The following is a 22,320-nucleotide window of genomic DNA, read 5'->3' on the forward strand; positions in this document are numbered from 1 at the left end:
TAAATCCTGGGCAGATGTTTTCTTTCAATGTAGAAAATAAATTCAAAACATAGATGAATTTCGGTGAATATAGTAAAATCTTGGGTAGAGAAAGCCTTTCTGACACTAAAGGCATCCATCATAAAGAAAAGGACAGATGTGCTCAACTGTATGAGGAGTATAAGCTTCTATATAGTGAAAAGCTAGGCAACCTGGGAAAAATACTTGCCCTAGCTATGATATAGAAAGGATATATTTCACTTTTCTATCCAATGGCAGTGACAAATACCCCAATGTTAAACGGGCAAAGGTAGTTTGAAAACAATGAAATACAAGTTCTATGAAAAAAGTAGAAACAAAAACAATGTCAAATGTGCATTCGAACAAACATATTAACTAACATTGTAAAGATGAGCGATGGCTAGCGTCAACGGGGAAGAAATGCACACTGCATCTTGGTGTGGAAAGTAGCAAAATCAAGAGCCTCACAAACGTTCCTTTTGACACAGAATTTCCACCTCCGAGAATTTGTATTATAAAGAAATAAAATATACAGAGGTTTGGTCTCAAAGTTATTCATCAATTTTTGTAATCAGTCACAGCTGAAATGTCCAGAAATACCTGACAATTTAAATGAATGACAATTTAAACATCTATACCATGAAATATTATACAGCTGTCAAAAGGAATGTGGCAAATTTAAAAATCAATAAAGTCAAATATAGGCAGAACTTCAGGCAGCAATAAAAAATCTGAAATTAAAAAATATATAATGTTGTAAATGCAAATGTAAATGCATGGAAATATAGTCATGATATGTCACTAAGTAATAAGGTTATTTTTAAAACAATGTATGATACCATATCCATAAACAAAAAATGTATAAGCCTAAAGAACCTTGAAGGGCATCTATTAAACATTAGGAATGCCTCTTCATGGGAGGTTTTATTGCTTGTATTTTCTGATTTTCCTAATAGTGAAATTTTGTTGCTTTAGTTTTGGTTTTTAGTATAAAATTTATTTACGGTGCTTTGGAGTTTTAAATTCACACTGAATAATATGTGTGCACATATTACTCCACATTTAGTTTTTGTTTTTTATTATACTACACCTAGCACCCAGTAGATAGATATTGTAGATAGCATTATTACCAGTTTACAGATAAAAGACCTAAAATTTAAAGTAGTTTAGTATTTTGCCAAGTGTCCAGTGTGTATTAGATGCCAAAGCCGAGCACTGATTCCAGGTCTTACTCCAAATCTAATACCATCCCCTGGTCTGAAACTCCAGTGTCTCTCACACAGGGAGTATTGCAAATGCCACCCAAATCTATACCATAAGCATTTGTAATTTAAAAAACAAAACTAAACTAACACTTTTTGTTTGTAAGAAGAAGGAAATGCTTGCCTTGCTCAGTCTATTCAAATTTTGCCCCTGCCCTGGGCAGCCTCATTGCAGAAAATATATAGTTAATATGCAGACATATCATTTAATTAAGTAGCAGAGTGAACTCTTCATTGATGGCCCATGATAAAAAAACAGAAAATGGAAATTCATGGGTAATTTGAAGAACTATTTGTATTCATTAGTCGCCCCTTTAGTTTTCACGTTGTTTTTGTCTAGACACCAACAGATTACAACAGTAACCAATTCAATGCCTCTTTAGCAATACTCACTCCCCAACATTAATTCAAGTCGGTGAATGCTTAAGTAACTGGCCAAGAGAGTAGCAGAAGAAAAATTGCAGGAATAATTCTGCAGTCCAGACACATGGGCTTTTTTTGGAAGTACAATTAATTTACAAGATTATATTAGTTTTGGGTGTACAACATAGTCATTCAATAACTTTATAGATTATATTCTATTTAAAGTTATTACAAAATAACGGCTATATTTCCCTGTGCTGTACAATAGACCCTTGATGCTTATTTTATACATAGTAGTTTGGGGGAGGGAGAGTCAGACGTGTGTGATTTTAAGAAGGTATCGTGTCCTTGTCATTGAGTACAGGTAAAAATGCCTTCACATCAGTGCAACAGGAAGTACTCTCATGAGATTACTCAGGAGCAAGTCAAAATTCATAAAATCCCAATGGACATTAAGCGGTCTTTAATCAGCAAAACATGTTTGCTTTGGCTCTCAGTCCCATTTGCTCATAGACAAAATCAACAAAACTAGGAATCAGAACATATCCAAGAAAAATGAGAAAGGAACACAAGTGAAGAGCAAGTAGCATTCGGCAATCCTCTGTTTAGAAAGAAACTTTGTAATAAAATTAGTCTCTACTAAGGACGTTTTCACATTTTCAAACTAGAAGAACATTTACTTGTGAATACGTGGAAATATTTTTTCAAGTATGGTACTTATATGCAAATTCAAACGGAATCATTGTATACCCTCCCTCCCCAACATTTTGCTATCTTTCCATAGCTCTCTTTTTTTCACCTCAGCATGAGCCCCATCTTCTAAAAGATAAGAAATCCATCAACAGCTCCCTCCCTCCAAACTTCAAACTGACTTACTAATGTGAATTGAGAGAGTCACTGTCTTCTTCACCATCATCGATCTTGGACAGCAGTCCCATCATACTTTAACCGCCAACAAATGCAAAAATATATCATTAGAGATTTGCTACATGGAACAGTGATGTGAAACACTTATTTGAAGAAAAAGAATTCCTTAAATCTAAAGGAACCACGACTTAGCTCACTGGATGACCCAATCTTACAGAAAGAAATTTAGAATCATTGTCTAGAAAACTCTGTATTCCTATGGATACTTCCAAGACTGAATTTTGCAAATCTTTCCCTCTCTGTTTCTCCCTATGTCTCTTGTCTCCGTGTCTGCTTCTCTCTTTCTGTCTCACTCTTTCTATAAAGATAGAGATTCATAATACATACATAGCACTGATGCAAGTAAATTATATCAGCAGCCTTGGAAGGCACCATAATTAAAAGGCAAGATATAGCAAAGTAGTCAAAGACCTTTGATGTCAACTTATTTGGGTCATTGTGAAGGATTAAAAATGTACATAGCACGAAACGACTTCACTTTTTTTGGCTGAAATTGGATACACTTGCTCTAGAACTTATGAACTGGTTGAACTCTAAAAAAATTATATGTCAATTAGTTATTTGGAACCTGGGTCCCTGCACCACCTACGTTTCACATATTATGGATATCTTGTTTCCTCCTTGAATAGGTTTCAAATAACTGCCTGAGACAAGGACTCCATAACTAATTGGATTTCACAAATCTCAATATCCTCCCCTTTTCCCCTCTCTCCCTATTTATATCTCACCTTTCACCTCTGCCTCTCAAGTCACATGAGTCAGGGCTAACGGATTAAAATGGACATAGTAAGACTCCATGCGTCTTACAGATTTATTTTTAAATGCAATTTAGCTATAATTACTCTGCAGTTTAAAATTTAGTTGCCCTAAAGATAACATTCTAATCAGTTATTTAAAACCTGGTATTTAATTTTTCTGTAGAAATGAACTTTATCCGTTGGTAATAAAAATCTTAGTCCTGTGGGAAAACTTAATAAATCAAATTTATGTACATTTCTTTACTCCCGAACCTAATCCCCAAGTGTAACACCATTTTGTGATTAAATTTACTTCCAATTCAGCTTGAGTTTGTAGGTACTCATCTCACTTGTCCTATAACTTCCTGCCTTCTCAAGTCCCTACACCACACCTAGTAACCCTTCACGAATCATAGATGTCTTTCCTGCCCTTCAGACAGGGTCAAGACAAGGCAGGGGCTCCCTCCAATGTGATGGCGGGTTTGGGTTTGGGGCACCAGCCCCACATGGTGGCAGAGCTCTGGAAGGTGAGGGACACATGCAGGGTCTATCAGACCCACTTTTTGCTGCTGAGGGCTCCCCTCTGCTCTCCATCCACTGAGACCTTCTCCTAACTCCTATTATGATTCTGTCCTCTCTTGGCCCATGCATGGGTAATCTGATACTTTCCTAAGGGAAAGTATCAGATAGGGGCTGCTCCTAACTCGGGGTAACAAACAGACTAGGGGTAAGAACACTCCCTTTTATGACCTGTTCTTTTTTGCCCCAAAATAGATCCAAAAAAGAAAGTAACATACTGAGGCTGGCAAAACAAACAAACAGAACCCTTAGATAAAGCAGCGAAGAAACTGTATTGCCACAGATGTTCCCCAGAATAAATTTCACAAATCTCAATACCCCCCTTACACTAGCTCTATATATTTATATCTCACCTTTCATTGAAGGGTTCAACACAAGTTACCTTTTCCACCTGGCTCTGGTCATGGCTAAAGGATTATAAATGCACATGGTAAGACTTCACCTCTCCCTAGACTTATTTTTCAATGCACATTAGCTACAATTGCTTTACAATTTATAACCTAGTTGTCCTAAAAATAACATTCTAATCAGTTATTTAAAACCTGGTATTTAATTTTTCTGTAGAAATGGAACTTTATCCGTTGGTAATAAAAATCTTAGTCCTGTGGGAAAACTTAATAAATCAAATTTATGTACATTTCTTTACTCCCGAACCTAATCCCCAAGTGTAACACCATTTTGTGATTAAATTTACTTCCAATTCAGCTTGAGTTTGTAGGTACTCATCTCACTTGTCCTATAACTTCCTGCCTTCTCAAGTCCCTACACCACACCTAGTAACCCTTCACGAATCATAGATGTCTTTCCTGCCCTTCAGACAGGGTCAAGACAAGGCAGGGGCTCCCTCCAATGTGATGGCGGGTTTGGGTTTGGGGCACCAGCCCCACATGGTGGCAGAGCTCTGGAAGGTGAGGGACACATGCAGGGTCTATCAGACCCACTTTTTGCTGCTGAGGGCTCCCCTCTGCTCTCCATCCACTGAGACCTTCTCCTAACTCCTATTATGATTCTGTCCTCTCTTGGCCCATGCATGGGCAATCTGATACTTCCCTAAGGGAAAGTATCAGATAGGGGCTGCTCCTAACTCAGGGTAACAAACAGACTAGGGGTAAGAACACTCCCTTTTATGACCTGTTCTTTATTCCCCCCAAATAGATCCAAAAAAGAAAGAAAGTAACATACTGAGGCTGGCAAAACAAACAAACAGAACCCTTAGGTAAAGCGGCGAAGAAACTGTATTGCCACAGATGTTCCCCAGAATAAATTTCACAAATCTCAATACCCCCCCTTACACTATCTCTATATATTTATATCTCACCTTTCATTGAAGGGTTCAACACAAGTTACCTTTTCCACCTGGCTCTGGTCATGGCTAAAGGATTATAAATGCACATGGTAAGACTTCACCTCTCCCTAGACTTATTTTTCAATGCACATTAGCTACAATTGCTTTACAGTTTATAACCTAGTTGTCCTAAAAATAACATTCTAATCAGTTATTTAAAACCTGGTATTTCATTTTCCCCTGTAAGTGAGGCTTTATACATTTGTAATGAAAATCTTCGTCCTGGGTGGGGCGGGGGGAAGTCATGAATCAAGTTTATAGACATTTCTTGACTCCTGAACCCCTTCAGGAGTACAACTTTCTCCTTGCAAAATAAGTTTCTCTCCTTTCTTGGCCCATTTTAGTACAGCCTCATACACAAGCATTTGGATAGTTTCCCTAGGGGTTTCGGCTGCATCTAAGAGTGATAAACAGATGAGTAAGAAGCATCCCTCTTATGACCTGTTTCTGTTTTATCCAACTAGACACAAAAGAAAGAAAGAAAGAAACATACTTACATAGGCTACAGTAAAAAGATTTAGAAACAATGTCAAAGACACTCTGTTATGTCACCAATACTCCTAAAAATGAACCTCCCAAATAGAATCAACCTCTCTCCCCTTTCCTCTCTTTCTCTCACTCTCGCATGCTCTCCCTCTCTGCATTTCTATACATATATATATTTTTTGTTGACATCTCTCTATCTTTATTTCTATCTCACGTATCAGTGGTGGGTCCATCAGGTCTTCCTGTTGTCAATTCACTCAAAGCAGTGCTAAAGGATTAAAAAGGCACAGAGTCAGACACCCTATAATTTTCTCAGTTAAACTTTCTGGTTCAAATTAGTTTCAATTAATGCTTTCACTTATAAAACTAGATGACCCTTTAAAAACTGACATGTAAATCGATTGCTTGAAACCTGGTAGGTCATTTTCCCCAGAAATGAGGCTTTATGTATTTGTAATGAATATCTTACACTTGTCAAAAAGGTAATGACTCAAGATTGAAGTACAGTTCTTTACTACTGAATCTCATCCAATGTGTAACAAACTTTTGGGGTGGAATTTATTTCAAATTCAACTTCAGGTTGTAGGTACCCAACTTTCTTGACCAATCTAGCTCCCTGACCACGTCTGTGCTCCATAGGAAGCATGCTTGTCTTTCCTGCCCCTCACACAGGGTCAAGTAACTACAGGCCTGAGTCAGGGGCTCCATCTGAGGTGAACATGGGTCTGGATTTGGGTTATCAGCCTCACATGGTAGCTGATACAATTTATTATTATTCTGCTTGCTCCAGACGGCTTTCATCTTCCCCACACCCACTCCAGGACAGTCTCATACCAGGCAATCAGACAGTATCCCGAGAGTCTGGCTGCCAGTAAGTGACACTCAAGACTGGGAGTAAGAAGACTCCCTCTATGTCTTGTGCCTTTTTTTCTACCTCAATTCAAAAGACAAAGACTATTCCACATAGAACCTTGCCATGAGAGGACATTAGAAAGAGTATCAAGGGAGCTCTATATTTCCATGGGTGCTCCTAAGGGTGAACATCCCAAATCTCAATCTCTCTGTATATATATATTATGCACATATGTGTGTGTGTACATATTACATGCATATTTATTCGTCAGAGCTCACTTTGCATTGGAGAGTCCTTCAGAGGACGCTGCTGTCCATTCACTCGGGGCAGTGCTAAAGGATTAAAAACAGACAAAATAAGATACCACAAGACTTCTAGACTTTTACTTTTTTAGTTCAGGTGGGCTATAATTACCCTTGAACTCATAAACTGGTTGGCTCTTTGAAAATTTACATGTAAATCAATTATTTGAAATCTGATATCTCATTTTGCCCAGAAATGATTCTATATACATTTGTAATAAATGTTTTGGACCTATCAGAAAAGTTCATGACTCAGGAATTGGCTGGTAGTTATTAGCAGGAGGAAGGATTCCTCTTATGACCTGTTCCTCTTTTATCCAACTGGATCCAAAAAGGATAGAAAGTTACTAACAGGTGTTACAGTGAGAAGATTTAATAACAATGTCAAAGACACTGTATTGTCATGGATACTCCTAAGAATGAATTTGAAAACTGCACCTCTTTTTCTTCCATAGTATTTATGTTTATGTGTTTGTGTGTTCATATTGATAAGAGTATATAAATATATGTGCATACATGTACGTATAAAACATTTGTCTTTAATATTCATTTATATCTCACGTTTCATTGTTGCCATCCTTATAGGTTTCTGATGTCAATTCATTCAGGGCAGTGCTAAAAGATTGAGAAGATACATGGTTCACACACCACACGTAATTCTAGACTTACTTTTTTTCATTCAAATAGCTACAGTTACTCTACAACTTTTGAACTGGTTGATCTTTAAAAATTCATGTATATATCACAAAACTGAGCATGCTATGTCATTTTTATTAGAAATGAGACCTTATATAAGGTGGTAATGATTATCTTAGGCCTGTAAGTAGTGGTAGCACACTTAGAGAAAGAAGCAGCCCTTTTATGACTTGCTACTCTTTTTTCCAACTGGACCCAGAGCAGACAGAGTTACCTACACATCCTACTATGACTCGACTTAGAAACAGTGTCAAACACACTCTTATTGCTGTGAATGCTCCTTAGAGTCAATTTCACAAATTTCAATCTCTCTCTCTGTGTTGTATGTCTGTGTGCGAGCATGTGTGTGTTTGTGTTATAGAAATATGTATATGCATATGTATATTAATTATATATATATCTTTATTCTTTTATATCTCATATTTTGCTGGTAGCTTCCTCGTGTTTCTGATTATCAATCAATTCATTCGGGTATGGGCTAAAGAGTTTAAAAGGTACACTGTCAGACATCACATGTAATTGACTGACTTGGTTTTTGTCATTTAAATGGCTACAATTACTATACAGTTATGAACTTGTTGATCTTTAAAAAACTCATGTATATAACACTAAATTGAAGCTGGTATGTCATTTTCATTAAACATGAGATTTTACATGGCAGTAATTGATATCTTAGGCCTGTGAAAATAGTAATGCCTCAAGTTCTTTACTATTCCTTCAATCCGAACGGTCACAGCTTTTTGTGATGGCATTTATTTCAATTTAACTTCAGTTTGTAGGTACGCATCCCTCTTACTGCATCTAAATTCCTGACTCTCAAGTTCCATCACTTCCTTATTTTCACCCCTCCTGGTCACCTTTCCTGCCCCTCACACACAGGGTCAACAACTGCAGGCCTGAGGCAGTATGGCTCCAGCCACTTCCACTGCCATCACGGGTTTGGGTTGGAGGACCCTTACGCAGTGGCAGAGCTCTGGAGGGTGTGGGACACATCTAGGGGCTGTTAGATCCATTCTCTTCTGTTGAGGGCTCGTCTCTTCCCAGGCCACAGCTAGCCTTCCCCTTGTTTCCAAATACGGATCTCTCCTCATTTGTCCCATGTTGTAGGCTGAATACTGTCCCACTAAAATTCATATGGCGAAGTCTTATCCCCTTTAACTCAGAATGTGACCTTATTGAAAGTAGCATTGTTGCAGAAGTAATTAGTCAAGATGTGGTCCTACTGGTTAGGGTGGGTTCCTAATCCGATATGACGGATGTCCTTATACAAAAGGAAAGGATGCCATGTGAAGATGAAGGCAGAGATTGGAGCAATTGACAGCAGCCACCAGAAGCTAGGAGAGACGCATGGAAGAGATTCTTCCTCACAGCACTCAGAAGAAACCACCCCTGCCAACATCCTGATACCAACTTCTAGCCTTGAGGATTGAGACAAAGTTTTGTTGTTTAAACCACTCGATTTCTGATATTTTGTTACAGCAGCCCTAGCAAACGAATACAACACGTTCTACCAGAGTCTCACACAGGCAATCTGACAGGTTTCTAAGAGTTTTGGCTACTAGTCACTCAGATGGGAGTAAGTCTCCTTCTTCTGATCTGTTTCTCTTTTATCCAACTAGATCAAAAAAAGAATGCTACATACAGAACATACCAACATTTTAGAAAAAGCATACAAGAAACTTAGTATTCAATATCTCTGTGTGTGCACCTTTACATATCTATCTATCTACATATAATCTCACCTTTCAGTGATGGCTTCTTTATTGGTTACAGATATCAATTCATTCTGCTCATAGCTTAAGGATTAAAATGTACAGAAACATCACGTGATTTCATAGACTTACTTTTTTCATTCAAATTGGCTAAGTTGTAGAGAGATACATGTTCAATTATGAATTGAAAATTACAAATTCATGCATAATTTGCTTATTTGGAACTAAGTATTTCATTTTACCCTAGAAATGCAGCTTCACATGGTGGCAATGAAATTCCTAGGCCTGTAAAAGACTCCTTAATGGATCAAGGTTAAAAACATTTCTTTACTTCTGAACCTAATCCCAAGGTGTAACTGGTTTTTGTGTTTGCAATTACTTCAAATTCAACTGTAGTTTGCAGGTACCATCCCTCATACAGTATTGGTAGTATGATTCACTATAGTTACCATGCTGTACAACCCGTTCTAGCAGGGGTTGTACATCCCCAGGGTGACTTATTTTATAACTGGAAGTTTGTACCTTTTGACTTCCCTCACCCATTTCACCCACCCCCTACACAGCCCTCACCCCCCATTTCTGGAAACCACCAATCTTTTCTCTTATTTATGAGCTTTCTTTCCTTTTAAGACTCCACACACAAGTGAGACCACATGGTATTTCTCTTTCTCTAACTTATTGCACTTGGCGTAAACGTCCAGGAGTTCTACCCATGCTGTTGCAAATAGCACGATTTCATTCTTTTTTTTATGGCTGAATATATTCCATTGTACACATATATACCACAACTTCTTTATCCATTCACTGGTCAACGGACACGTTGTTGCCATGTCTTGGCTACTGTAAAGAATGCAATGAACACGGGGTTGCACATGTCTTTTCAAGCTAGTGTTTTCAATTTCTTCAGATAAATACCCAGAAGTGGAATTGCTGGATCATATGACAATTCTATTTTTAATTTTTTGAGAAATTTCCATAGTGTTTTTCATAGTAGCTGTAACAATTTGCATTCCTACCAACAGTGCACAAGCCTTCCCTTTTCTCCACATCCTTGTCAACACTTGTTATTTTTTATCTTTCTGACAATGCCATTCTATACATACATTTTTTAAATTTTATTTAGATTTACTTTTTTGGCTGTGTTGGGTCTTTGTTGCTGCACTCGGGTTTTCTCTAGTTGGGGCGAGCGGGGTCTACTCTTCGTTGCGGTGAGCGGGCTTCTCATTGCAGTGGCTTCTCTTGTGGAGGAGCATGGGCTCTAGGCATGGGGACTCCAGTAGTTGTGGCACACGGGCTCAGTAGTTGTGGCTCATGGGCTTTAGAGCGCAGGCTCAGTAGTTGTGGCACACGGGCTTAGTGGGTCCACAGCATGTGGGATCTTCCTGGACCAGGGCTTGAACCTGTGTCCCCTGCACTGGCAGGCGGATTCTTAACCACTGTGCCACCAGGGAAGCCCAACGATGCCATTCTAACAGGCATGAGGTGATATTCCTTTGTGGTTGTAAATTTTTTTTAATAGTTTATTTTGTAGAACAAGTGATCTATACTGGTGAATGTTTCATGTGAGCTTGAGAAGGATATATATTCCGCTCTTGTTAAGTGAGCTCTTCTATACATGTCAATTAGGTCCAGTTGATTGAAGGTGCTGTTCAGTGCCACTATATCTTTACTTTCCATAGTTTTCCCTTTTCTTCATGCGTCAGTATAAACCCTATCTTCCCAATGATAAGAGATCCACCAACAGTTCCCTCCTTTCAAACTTCACAGACTCATTCATATGAATTATCAAAGTTAACATCTTTATTACCATCATCGACCCTCAAGAATTGTTCTATTTTACTTCACTCGTATGCAGAAATTTATCGTTAGTGATAGTCTACATGGAATAGTGATATAATGAATTTCTGAACAATAAGGATTCCTTGAATCTTAAAAATATAGTAAACATAACAACTCACTGCAATTCCTATGTTTTTAGAAAGAATTTTAGATCATTGTCCAGAAAATTCTGCATTGCCATGGATAATCCCGAGACTAAATTTCTCCACTTCACTTCCCCTGGTCCCCCACCCCTCAATATATACCTCACCTTTCACAGGTGGCTCCGTCACAGATTACTGATGTCAATTCATAGGGGTCATTTCTAAGGAATTAAAAACACAGGATCAAACTCCAAATGATTCACAGAGTTAATTAGTTATAAGTAGTCTTCAATTTGTAAACTGGTTGAACCCTAAAAATCTACATGGAAGTTACTTACTTGGCAATCAGTATTTCAATTTTCCCAAGAAATAGGGCTTTATTAACTGTAATGAAGACCTTAGGCCTGTCCAAGAAGACTGACAAATCCAGAAAAGTACAATTCTTCATTTCTAAACCTAACTCTCATGTGTAACTGCACTGAGGCTGCATTTACTTCAAAATTCAACTTCAGCCTGTAGATCTACAAACTTCCAGCCCCTTCTAACTTCCTGATTATCCTTCCCTCCCCTGCAGCCCTACTTTTCTTGTACTGGGTACTCCTTTGCTGTTCCTCAGTTTGGTTCAAAGAACAACAAGCCCGAGGCAGGGGCTCTCTCCAATATGATGGTGGGTTTACAGTTGGGACACTAGCCTTAGATGGTAGCAGAGCTCTGGAGGGTGAGGGCCAGAGCCGAGAGGGAGCAGGGCTGCTCTTTTCTGTCCCATCCTTCCTCCTTTCCTGGCCCATGCTAGCAGAGACACACACACAGACATTCTGATAGCTTCCTAAGTGTTTTGGCTACTAGTTACTAAAGGTCACAAAGAGACCATGAGGAAGGATTCTCCCACTTATGACCTCTTCTTTTTTCCATCTAGACCCCAAAAGAAAGTTACCTATAGAAGCTTCCAGTCTCTTATGGAGAGAGACCTCCCTTTGCGGTCAGCGCTCCCAATACCTTTCACCACCCACATAAGTCAACTCACCCCCTGTCAACGTCGTCAGAGGAGCCTGAAGAGGCATCCACAACTCTGCCAAAGAGTAAAAATCATACAAAAAAATACGTCAGACACTTTGGAAGGCAATTCGTTTCTTTTTCCCCATAGAATTTCAAGACATGAAAAGTAAAATCATGAATATGGCAAAAACTAAACAAACAGTTTGAGTACAGCACTGGGCTCTTTGAGACAGCCTCTAGGCTGTGTGTGTGTTTGTGAATCCACTGGAAAGTGACAGAAAAAAGCAAAGGAGATGTAGCATTCATTATTAAACCTCCTTTCTCCTTCCCCATTTTGCCAACCATGCACACACCCTGGAATCAATTTGGGAAACATGAAAGTGCCGAGAGTATAGGGACGGGGAGGTAGATCCAGGGAATAACTAATGAAGGGTTACAGGAAAAAAAAAAAGAAAGAAAGAAAATGCCAGAACAACGAATATTCAAATGCCAAGGACTAGTCACTGGTCAGCATTCAGTAGAGAAGAAACAGGTAGGTAGATCAAGGATGGCCTGTATAATATTTAAAATTTTTTTTCTGAACTAGAAGTAGAGCATGTTTAGAATGACTCCTTTTTATTTTTCTCTGGATTTATTTCAAAAAGATATTTGGTTATATTATCCAAAACTAAGACTTCCCACCACCAAATCACTGGTCTGGATAATTCAATCTCTCTACAACTCAATTTCCTCATCTGTAAAATAAGACACATAAAAATGCACTTTGCATCCGTCAACTTCATAAGATCATGCTGAATATTCACCATTTTACACATATTATTCGTTTTTAGGCAGCCTGCCTTCATCAAACATTATGCCTCAAAAAATCAGTACAGGAAAACAATATAAACTGATACATATTTTGAATTTCAAAAACACTTCAAGAACAACTCCTACAGAACACCTACTGAACGCTGGCAGAAGACCCCAGTCCTCCCAAAAGGCAAGAAACTCCCCACATACCTGGGTAGGGCAAAGCAGAGAGATTCCCGCAGAGAGGAGCGGTGCCGAGCGGCACTCACCAGCCCGAGAGGCTTGTCTGCTCCCCCGCCAGGGCGGGCGGCGCTGGAGCTGAGGCTCGGGCTTCGGTCAGAGCGCAGGGAGAGGACTGGGACTGGCGGCGAGAACTCAGCCTGAAGGGGGCTAATGTGCCACAGCTAGCCGGGAGGGAGTCCGGGAAAACTCTGGAGCTGCCGAAGAGGCAGGAGACTTTTTCTTCCCTCTTGGTTTCCTGGTGCGCGAGGAGAGGGGATTAAGAGCGCCGCGTAAAGGAGCTCCAGAGACGGGCGCGAGTCGCGGCTGAAAGCGCGGAGCCCAGAGACGGGGGTGGGACGCTGGGGCTGCTGCTGCCGCCGCCAAGAAGCCTGTGTGCGAGTGCAGGTCACTGTCCACACCGCCCTTCCGGGAGCCTGTGCAGCCTGCCACTGCCGGGGTCCCGGGATCCAGGGGCGGCTTCCCTGGGAGAACGCACGGCGCGCCTCGGGCTGGTGCAACGTCACGCCGACCTCTGCCTCTGCAGGCTCGCCCCGCACTCCGTGCCCCTCCCTCCCGCCCGGCCTGAGTGAGCCAGAGTCCGCGAAGAGGCTGCTCCTTTAACCCTGTCCTGTCTGAGCGAAGAACAGACGCCCTCCGGCGACCTACACGCAGAGGCGGGGCCAAATCCAAAGCTGAGGCCCAGGAGCTGTGAGAACAAAGAAGAGAAAGGGAAACCTCTCCCAGCAGCCTGAGAAGCAGCGGATTAAAGCTCCACAATCAACTTCATGTACCCTGCATCTGTGGAATACATAAATAGACAACAAATCATCCCAAATTGAGGAGCCAGGAGTCAGTGCTGTGCCTCTGAGGTGGGAGAGCGAACTTCAGGACACTGGTCCACAAGAGACCTCCCAGCTCCACATAATATCAAACGGCGAAAATCTTCCAGAGATCTCCATCTCAACACCAGCACCCAGCTTCACTCAACGACCAGCAAGCTACAGTGCTGGACACCCTATGCCAAACAACTAGCAAGACAGGAACACAACACCACCCATTAGCAGAGAGGCTGCCTCAAATCATAAAAAGTCCGCAAACACCCCAAAACACACCACCAGACGTGGACCTGCCCACCAGAAAGACAAGATCCAGCCTCATCCACCAGAACACAGGCAGTAGTCCCCTCCACCAAGAAGCCTACACAACCCACTAAACCAACCTTAGCCACTGGGGACAGACACCAAAAATAACGGGAACTACGAACCTGCAGCCTGCAAAGAGGAGACCCCAAACACAGTAACATAAGCGAAATGAGAAGACAGAAAAACACACAGCAGGAGAAGGAGCAAGATAAAAACCCACCAGACCTAACAAATGAAGAGGTAATAGGCAGTCTACCTGAAAAAGAATTCAGAATAATGATGGTAAAGATGATCCAAAATCTTGGAAATAGAATAGACAAAATGCAAGAAACAGTTAACAAGGACCTAGAAGAACTAAAGACGAATCAAGCATCGATTAAAAACACAATAAATGAAATAAAAAATACTCTAGATGGGATCAATAGCAGAATAACTGAGGCAGAAGAACGGATAAGTGAGGTGGAAGATAAAATAGTGGAAATAACTGCTGCACAGCAAAATAAAGAAAAAAGAATGAAAAGAACAGAGGACAGTCTCAGAGACCTCTGGGACAACATTAAACGCACCAACATTCGAATTATAGGGGTTCCAGAAGAAGAAGAGAAAAAGAAAGGGACTGAGAAAATATTTGAAGAGATTATAGTTGAAAACTTCCCTAATATGGGAAAGGAAATAGTTAATCAAGTCCAGGAGGCACAGAGAGTCCCATACAGAATAAATCCAAGGAGAAATACACCAAGACACATATTAATCAAACTGTCAAAAATTAAACACAAAGAAATCATATTAAAAGCAGCAAGGCAAAAACAACAAATAACACACAAGGGAATCCCCATCAGGATAACAGCTGATCTCTCAGCAGAAACTCTACAAGCCAGAAGGGAGTGGCAGGACATACTTAAAGTGATGAAGGAGAAAAACCTGCAACCAAGATTACTCTACCCAGCAAGGATCTCATTCAGATTTGATGGAGAAATTAAAACCTTTACAGACAAGCAAAAGCTGAGAGAGTTCAGCACCACCAAACCAGCTTTACAACAAATGCTAAAGGAACTTCTCTAGGCAAGAAACACAACAGAAGGAAAAGAACTACAATAACGAACCCAAAACAATTAAGAAAATGGGAATAGGAACATACATATCAATAATTACCTTAAATGTAAATGGACTAAATGTTCCCACCAAAAGACACAGACTGGCTGAATGGATACAAAAACAAGACCCATATATATGCTGTCTACAAGAGACCCACTTCAGACCTAGAGATACATACAGACTGAAAGTAAGGGGATGGAAAAAGATATTCCATGCAAATGGAAACCAAAAGAAAGCTGGAGTAGCAATTCTCATATCAGACAAAATAGACTTTAAAATAAAGACTACTAGAAGAGACAAAGAAGGACACTACATAATGATCAAGGGATCAATCCAAGAAGAAGATATAACAATTGTAAATATTTATGCACCAAACATAGGAGCACCTCAATACATAAGGGAAATATTAACAGCCATAAAAGGAGAAATCGACAGTAACACAATCATAGTAGGGGACTTTAACACCCCACTTTCACCAATGGACAGGTCATCCAAAATGAAAATAAATAAGGAAACACAAGCTTTAAATGATACATTAAACAAGATGGACTTAATTGATATTTATAGGACATTCCATCCAAAAACAACAGAATACACATTTTTCTCAAGTGCTCATGGAACATTCTCCAGGATAGATCATATCTTGGGTCACAAATCAAGCCTCGGTAAATTTAAGAAAATTGAAATTGTATCAAGTATCTTTTCCGACCACAATGCTATGAGACTAGATATCAATTACAGGAAAAGAGCTGTAAAACATACAAACACATGGAGGCTAAACAATACACTACTTAATAACGAAGTGGGGCTTCCCTGGTGGCGCAGTGGTTGAGAGTCCGCCTGCCGATGCAGGGGACACGGGTTCGTGCCCCGGTCCGGGAAGATCCCACATGCCGCGGAGTGGCTGGGCCCGTGAGCCATGGCCGCTGAGCCTGCACGTCCGGAGCCTGTGCTCCTCAATGGGAGAGGCCACAACAGTGAGAGGCCCGCATACCACAAAAAAAAATAATAATAATAAAAAAAAAATAACGAAGTGATCACTGAAGAAATCAAAGAGGAAATTAAAAAATACCTAGAAACAAATGACAATGGAGACACGACGACCCAAAACCTATGGGATGCAGCAAAAGCAGTGCTAAGAGGGAAGTTTATGGCAATACAATCCCACCTTAAGAAACAGGAAATATCTCGAATAAACAACCTAACCTTGCACCTAAAGCAATTAGAGAAAGAAGAACAAAAACATCCCAAAGTTAGCAGAAGGAAAGAAATCATAAAAATCAGATCAGAAATAAATGAAAAAGAAATGAAGGAAACGATAGCAAAGATCAATAAAACTAAAAGCTGGTTCTTTGAGAAGATAAACAAAATTGATAAACCATTAGCCAGACTCCTCAAGAAAAAAAGGGAGAAGACTCAAATCAATAGAATTAGAAATGAAAAAGGAGAAGTAACAACTGACACTGCAGAAATACAAAAGATCATGAGAGATTACTATAAGCAACTCTATGCCAATAAAATGGACAACCTGGAAGAAATGGACAAATTCTTAGAAATGCACAACCTGCCAAGACTGAATCAGGAAGAAATAGAAAATATGAACAGACCAATCACAAGCACTGAAATTGAAACTGTGATTAAAAATCTTCCAACAAACAAAAGCCCAGGACCAGATGGCTTCACAGGCGAATTCTATCAAGCATTTAGAGAAGAGCTAACACCTATCCTTCTCAAACTCTTCCAAACTATAGCAGAGGGAGGAACACTCCCAAACTCATCCTACGAGGCCACCATCACCTTGATACCAAAACCAGACAAGGATGTCACAAAGAAAGAAAACTACAGGCCAATATCACTGATGAACATAGATGCAAAAATCCTCAACAAAATACTAGCAAACAGAATCCAACAGCACATTAAAAGGATCATACACCATGATCAAGTGGGGTTTATTCCAGGAATGCAAGGATTCTTCAATATACGCAAATCAATCAATGTGATACACCACATTAACAAGTTGAAGGAGAAAAACCATATGATCATCTCAATAGATGCAGAGAAAGCTTTTGACAAAATTCAACACCCATTTATGATAAAAACCCTGCAGAAAGTAGGCATAGAGGGAACTTTCCTCAACATAATAAAGGCCATATATGACAAACCCACAGCCAGCATCGTCCTCAATGGTGAAAAACTGAAACCATTTCCACTAAGATCAGGAACAAGACAAGGTTGCCCACTCTCACCACTCTTATTCAACATAGTTTTGGAAGTTTTATCCACAGCAATCAGAGAAGAAAAGGAAATAAAAGGAATCCAAATGGGAAAAGAAGAAATAAAGCTGTCACTGTTTGCAGATGACATGATACTATACATAGAGAATCCTAAAGATGCTACCAGAAAACTACTAGAGCTAATCAATGAATGTGGTAAAGTTGCAGGATACAAAATTAATGCACAGAAATCTCTGGCATTCCTATATACTAATGATGAAAAATCTGAAAGTGAAATCAAGGAAACACTCCCATTTACCATTGCAACAAAAAGAATAAAATATCTAGGAATAAACCTACCTAAGGAGACAAAAGACCTGTATGCAGAAAATTATAAGACACTGATGAAAGAAATTAAAGATGATACAAATAGATGGAGAGATGTACCATGTTCTTGGATTGGAAGAATCAACATTGTGAAAATGACTCTACTACCCAAAGCAATCTACAGATTCAATGCAATACCTATCAAACTACCAATGGCATTTTTCACAGAACGAGAACAAAAAATTTCACAATTTGTATGGAAACACAAAAGACCCCGAATAGCCAAAGCAATCTTGAGAACGAAAAATGGAGCTGGAGGAATCAGGCTCCCTGACTTCAGACTATACTACAAAGCTACAGTAATCAAGACAGTATGGTACTGGCACAAAAACAGAAAGATAGATCAATGGAACAGGATAGAAAGCCCAGAGATAAACCCACGGACATATGGTCACCTTATCTTTGATAAAGGAGGCAGGAATGTACAGTGGAGAAAGGACAGTCTCTTCAATAAGTGGTGCTGGGAAAACTGGACAGGGACATGTAAAAGTATGAGATTAGATCACTCCCTAACACCATACACAAAAATTAGCTCAAAATGGATTAAAGACCTAAATGTAAGGCCAGACACTATCAAACTCCTAGAGGAAAACATAGGCAGAACACTCTATGACATAAATCACAGCAAGATCCTTTTTGACCCACCTCCTAGAGAAATGGAAATAAAGACAAAAATAAACACATGGGACCTAATGAAACTTCAAAGCTTTTGCACAGCAAAGGAAACCATAAACAAGACCAAAAGACAACCCTCAGAATGGGAGAAAATATTTGCAAATGAAGCAACTGACAAAGGATTAATCTCCAAAATTTATAAGCAGCTCATGCAGCTCAATAGCAAAAAAACAAACAACCCAATCCAAAAATGGGCAGAAGACCTAAATAGACATTTCTCCACAGAAGATATACAGACAGCCAACAAACACATGAAAGGATGCTCAACATCTTTACTCATTAGAGAAATGCAAATCAAAACTACAATGAGATATCATCTCACACCAGTCAGAATGGCCATCATCAAAAAATCTAGAAACAATAAATGCTGGAGAGGGTGTGGAAAAAAGGGAACACTCTTGCACTGCTGGTGGGAATGTGAATTGGTACAGCCACTATGGAGAACGGTATGGAAGTTCCTTAAAAAACTACAAATAGAACTACCATATGACCCAGCAATCCCACTACTGGGCATATACCCTGAGAAAACCATAATTCAAAAAGAGACATGTACCAAAATGTTCATAGCAGCCCTATTTACAATAGCCCGGAGATGGAAACAACCTAAGTGTCCATCATCGGATGAATGGATAAAGAAGATGTGGCACATATATACAGTGGAATATTACTCAGCCATAAAAAGAAACGAAATTGAGCTATTTGTAATGAGGTGGATGGACCTAGAGTCTGTCATACAGAGTGAAGTAAGTCAGAAAGAGAAAGACAAATACTGTATGCTGACACATATATATGGAATTTAAGAAAAAAATGTCATCAAGAACATAGGGGTAAGACAGGAATAAAGACACAGACCTACTAGAGCATGGACTTGAGGATATGGGGAGGGGGAAGGGTAAGCTGTGACAAAGTGAAAGAGCGGCATGGACATATATACACTACCAAATGTAAGGTAGATAGCTAGTGGGAAGCAGCCGCATAGCACAGGGAGATCAGCTCGGTTCTTTGTGACCGCCTGGAGGGGTGGGATAGGGAGGGTGGGAGGGAGACGCAAAAGGGAGGGGATATGGGAACATATGTATATGTATAACTGATTAAATTTGTAAAATAAAAAAAATAAAAATAAAAATAAACAACCAAAAAAAAAACAAAAACACTTCAAGATTCTCAGAGTAATTCCCTGGGAAATCTTGGGTTCCTATCCAAGATGACATAATAGCCTTCCTCCCAAAACTATAAAAGACGAATGGAAGTATGGATTCCAAGAAATAACACAAAACTGGAAGACTCTAAAGAGTCGACCCTTGGGCTTCCCTGGTGGCGCAGTGGTTAAGAATCCGCCTGCCAATGCAGGGGACACGGGTTCGTGCCCTGGTCCGGGAAGATCCCACATGCTGCAGAGCAGCTAAGCCCGTGAGCCACAACTACTGAGCCTGCGCTCTAGAGCCCGCGAGCCACAACTACTGAGCCCACGCACCACAACTACTGAAGCCCGTGCACCTAGAGCCCGTGCTCTGCAACAAGAGAAGCCACCGCAATGAGAAGCCTGTGCACCGCGACAAAGAGTAGTCCCCACTTGCCACAACTAGAGAAAGCCCGCGTGCAGCGACAAAGACCCAAAGCAGCCAAAAATAAAATAATTAAAAAAAAAAAAAGAGTCGACCCTTGACTGGTGGACAGACTGAGGAAAAGGGCTGCCAAGGGCAGCCTGGAGGGACTCAAGGGGAGGGGAAATTTTAAGTTCGGTTCCTGCCTTTCCCTTGAGTTGCTTGGAGACAATAAGTGCCTCCTCAGTAGAAGCCAGTAGAAACTACCCAGACGTAGTTAGGATAAAGTTAGGGTAGCATTAGGTTAGCTGATGAAAACAGGAAAGGGCTGAAGAGCAATCCTTGGCCCTTCACTCATCCGCGCCCCATCTCCAAAGCCCCAGGTGACAACCTAGGGTGACTGCCTCCCCCAACGCTGCCTCGCCCAGGAGCTGAAAGGTGACATACCCTGATCAGAGGATTTGCCTGGTCACAGTGTTTCATGGTTCCTGAGACTCTCTGTGCCCAGGCTCATCACCTCCACTCATGTTAAACTTACTGAGGAAAACACACCCTGGATCTTAGCTTTCAACAAGAGCGACATTATAATAGGTCATCCAAGCCAGGATACTTTTGAAAGTGACAAGAATGCGCTATTAATAATCATGCTGAGACGCTCCCCAACCTTCAGCTCTTTCCTAATACAAGTTACCAGACAGAGGGGCCAATGTGCACAAGGAATGTGAACTCACAAGTCAAAATAGATACCTGAGGAGTACGACTCCTGAAAAATACAACAAACTGAACATCATATACCATCTGAAGCAGAAAAATTGCAACACAATGACTAAGGTAGTTTTTCTAATTTAAAAAAAAATTTATTGGAGTATAGTTGCTTTACAATATTGTGTTAGTTTCTACTGTACAGCAAAGTGAATCAGCTATATGTATACATATAGCCCCTCTTTTTTGGATTTCCTTCTCATTTAGGTCACCACAGAGCACTGAGTTCCCAGGGCTACACAGTAGGTTCCTGTTAGTTATCTTCTTTATACACAGTATCAATAGTGTATACATGTCAATCCAGTCTCCCAATTCATCCCACCCCCGCTTTCCCCCTTGGTATCCATATGTTTGTTCTCTACGTCTGTGTCTCTATTTCTGCTTTGTAATAAGATTGTCTACACCAATTTTTTCAGATTCCACATGTATGCGTTAATATACAATATTTGTTTTTCTCCTTCTGACTTACTTCAATCTGTATGACAGTCTCTAGGTCCATCTATGTCTCTACAAATGACCAATTTCGTTCCTTTTCATGGCTGAGTAATATTCCACTGTATATGTTCTACATTTTCTTTATCCATTCCTCTGCTGACGGACACTTAGGTTGCTTCCATATCCTGGCTATTATAAATAGTGCTGCAATGAACATTGGGGTGCACGTGTCTTTTTGAATTATGCTTTTCTCTGGGTATATGCCCAGTAGTGGAATTGCTGGGTCATATGGTAGTTCTATTTTTAGTTTTTTAAGGAATCTCCATACTGTTCTCCATAGTGGCTGTATCAATTTACATTCCCATCAACAGTGCAAGAGGGTTCCCTTTTCTCCACACCCTCTCCAGCATTTATTGTTGGTAGATTTTTTGATGATGGCCATTCTGACCAGTGTGATACCTCGCTGTGGTTTTGATTTGCATTTCTCTAATAATTAGTGATGTTGAGCAGCTTTTCATGTGCCTCTTGGCCACCTGTATGTCTTCTTTATAGAAATGTCAGTTCCTAACTAATCACTGAATCAAAAGTAAACAAAATGACTCCCTCTTGCGAGAACATCAGAATCACAGCTAACTGCTGAACAACCATCCACAGAAAGACACTGGAACTCACCAAAAAACATACCCCGCATCCAAAGACAAAGGAGAAGCCACAATGAGACGGTAGGAGGGGTGCAATCACAATAAAATTAAATCCCGTAACTGCTGGGTGGGTGACTCACAAACTGGAGAATACTTATACCGTAGAAGTCCACCCACTGGAGTGGACCTGTGCGCCGCGACAAAGAGTAGCCCCTGGTCGCCACAACTAGAG

This window comes from Mesoplodon densirostris, chromosome 17 (genome assembly GCF_025265405.1).
Source record: "Mesoplodon densirostris isolate mMesDen1 chromosome 17, mMesDen1 primary haplotype, whole genome shotgun sequence".
In the NCBI taxonomy this organism is placed as follows: Eukaryota; Metazoa; Chordata; class Mammalia; order Artiodactyla; family Ziphiidae; genus Mesoplodon; species Mesoplodon densirostris.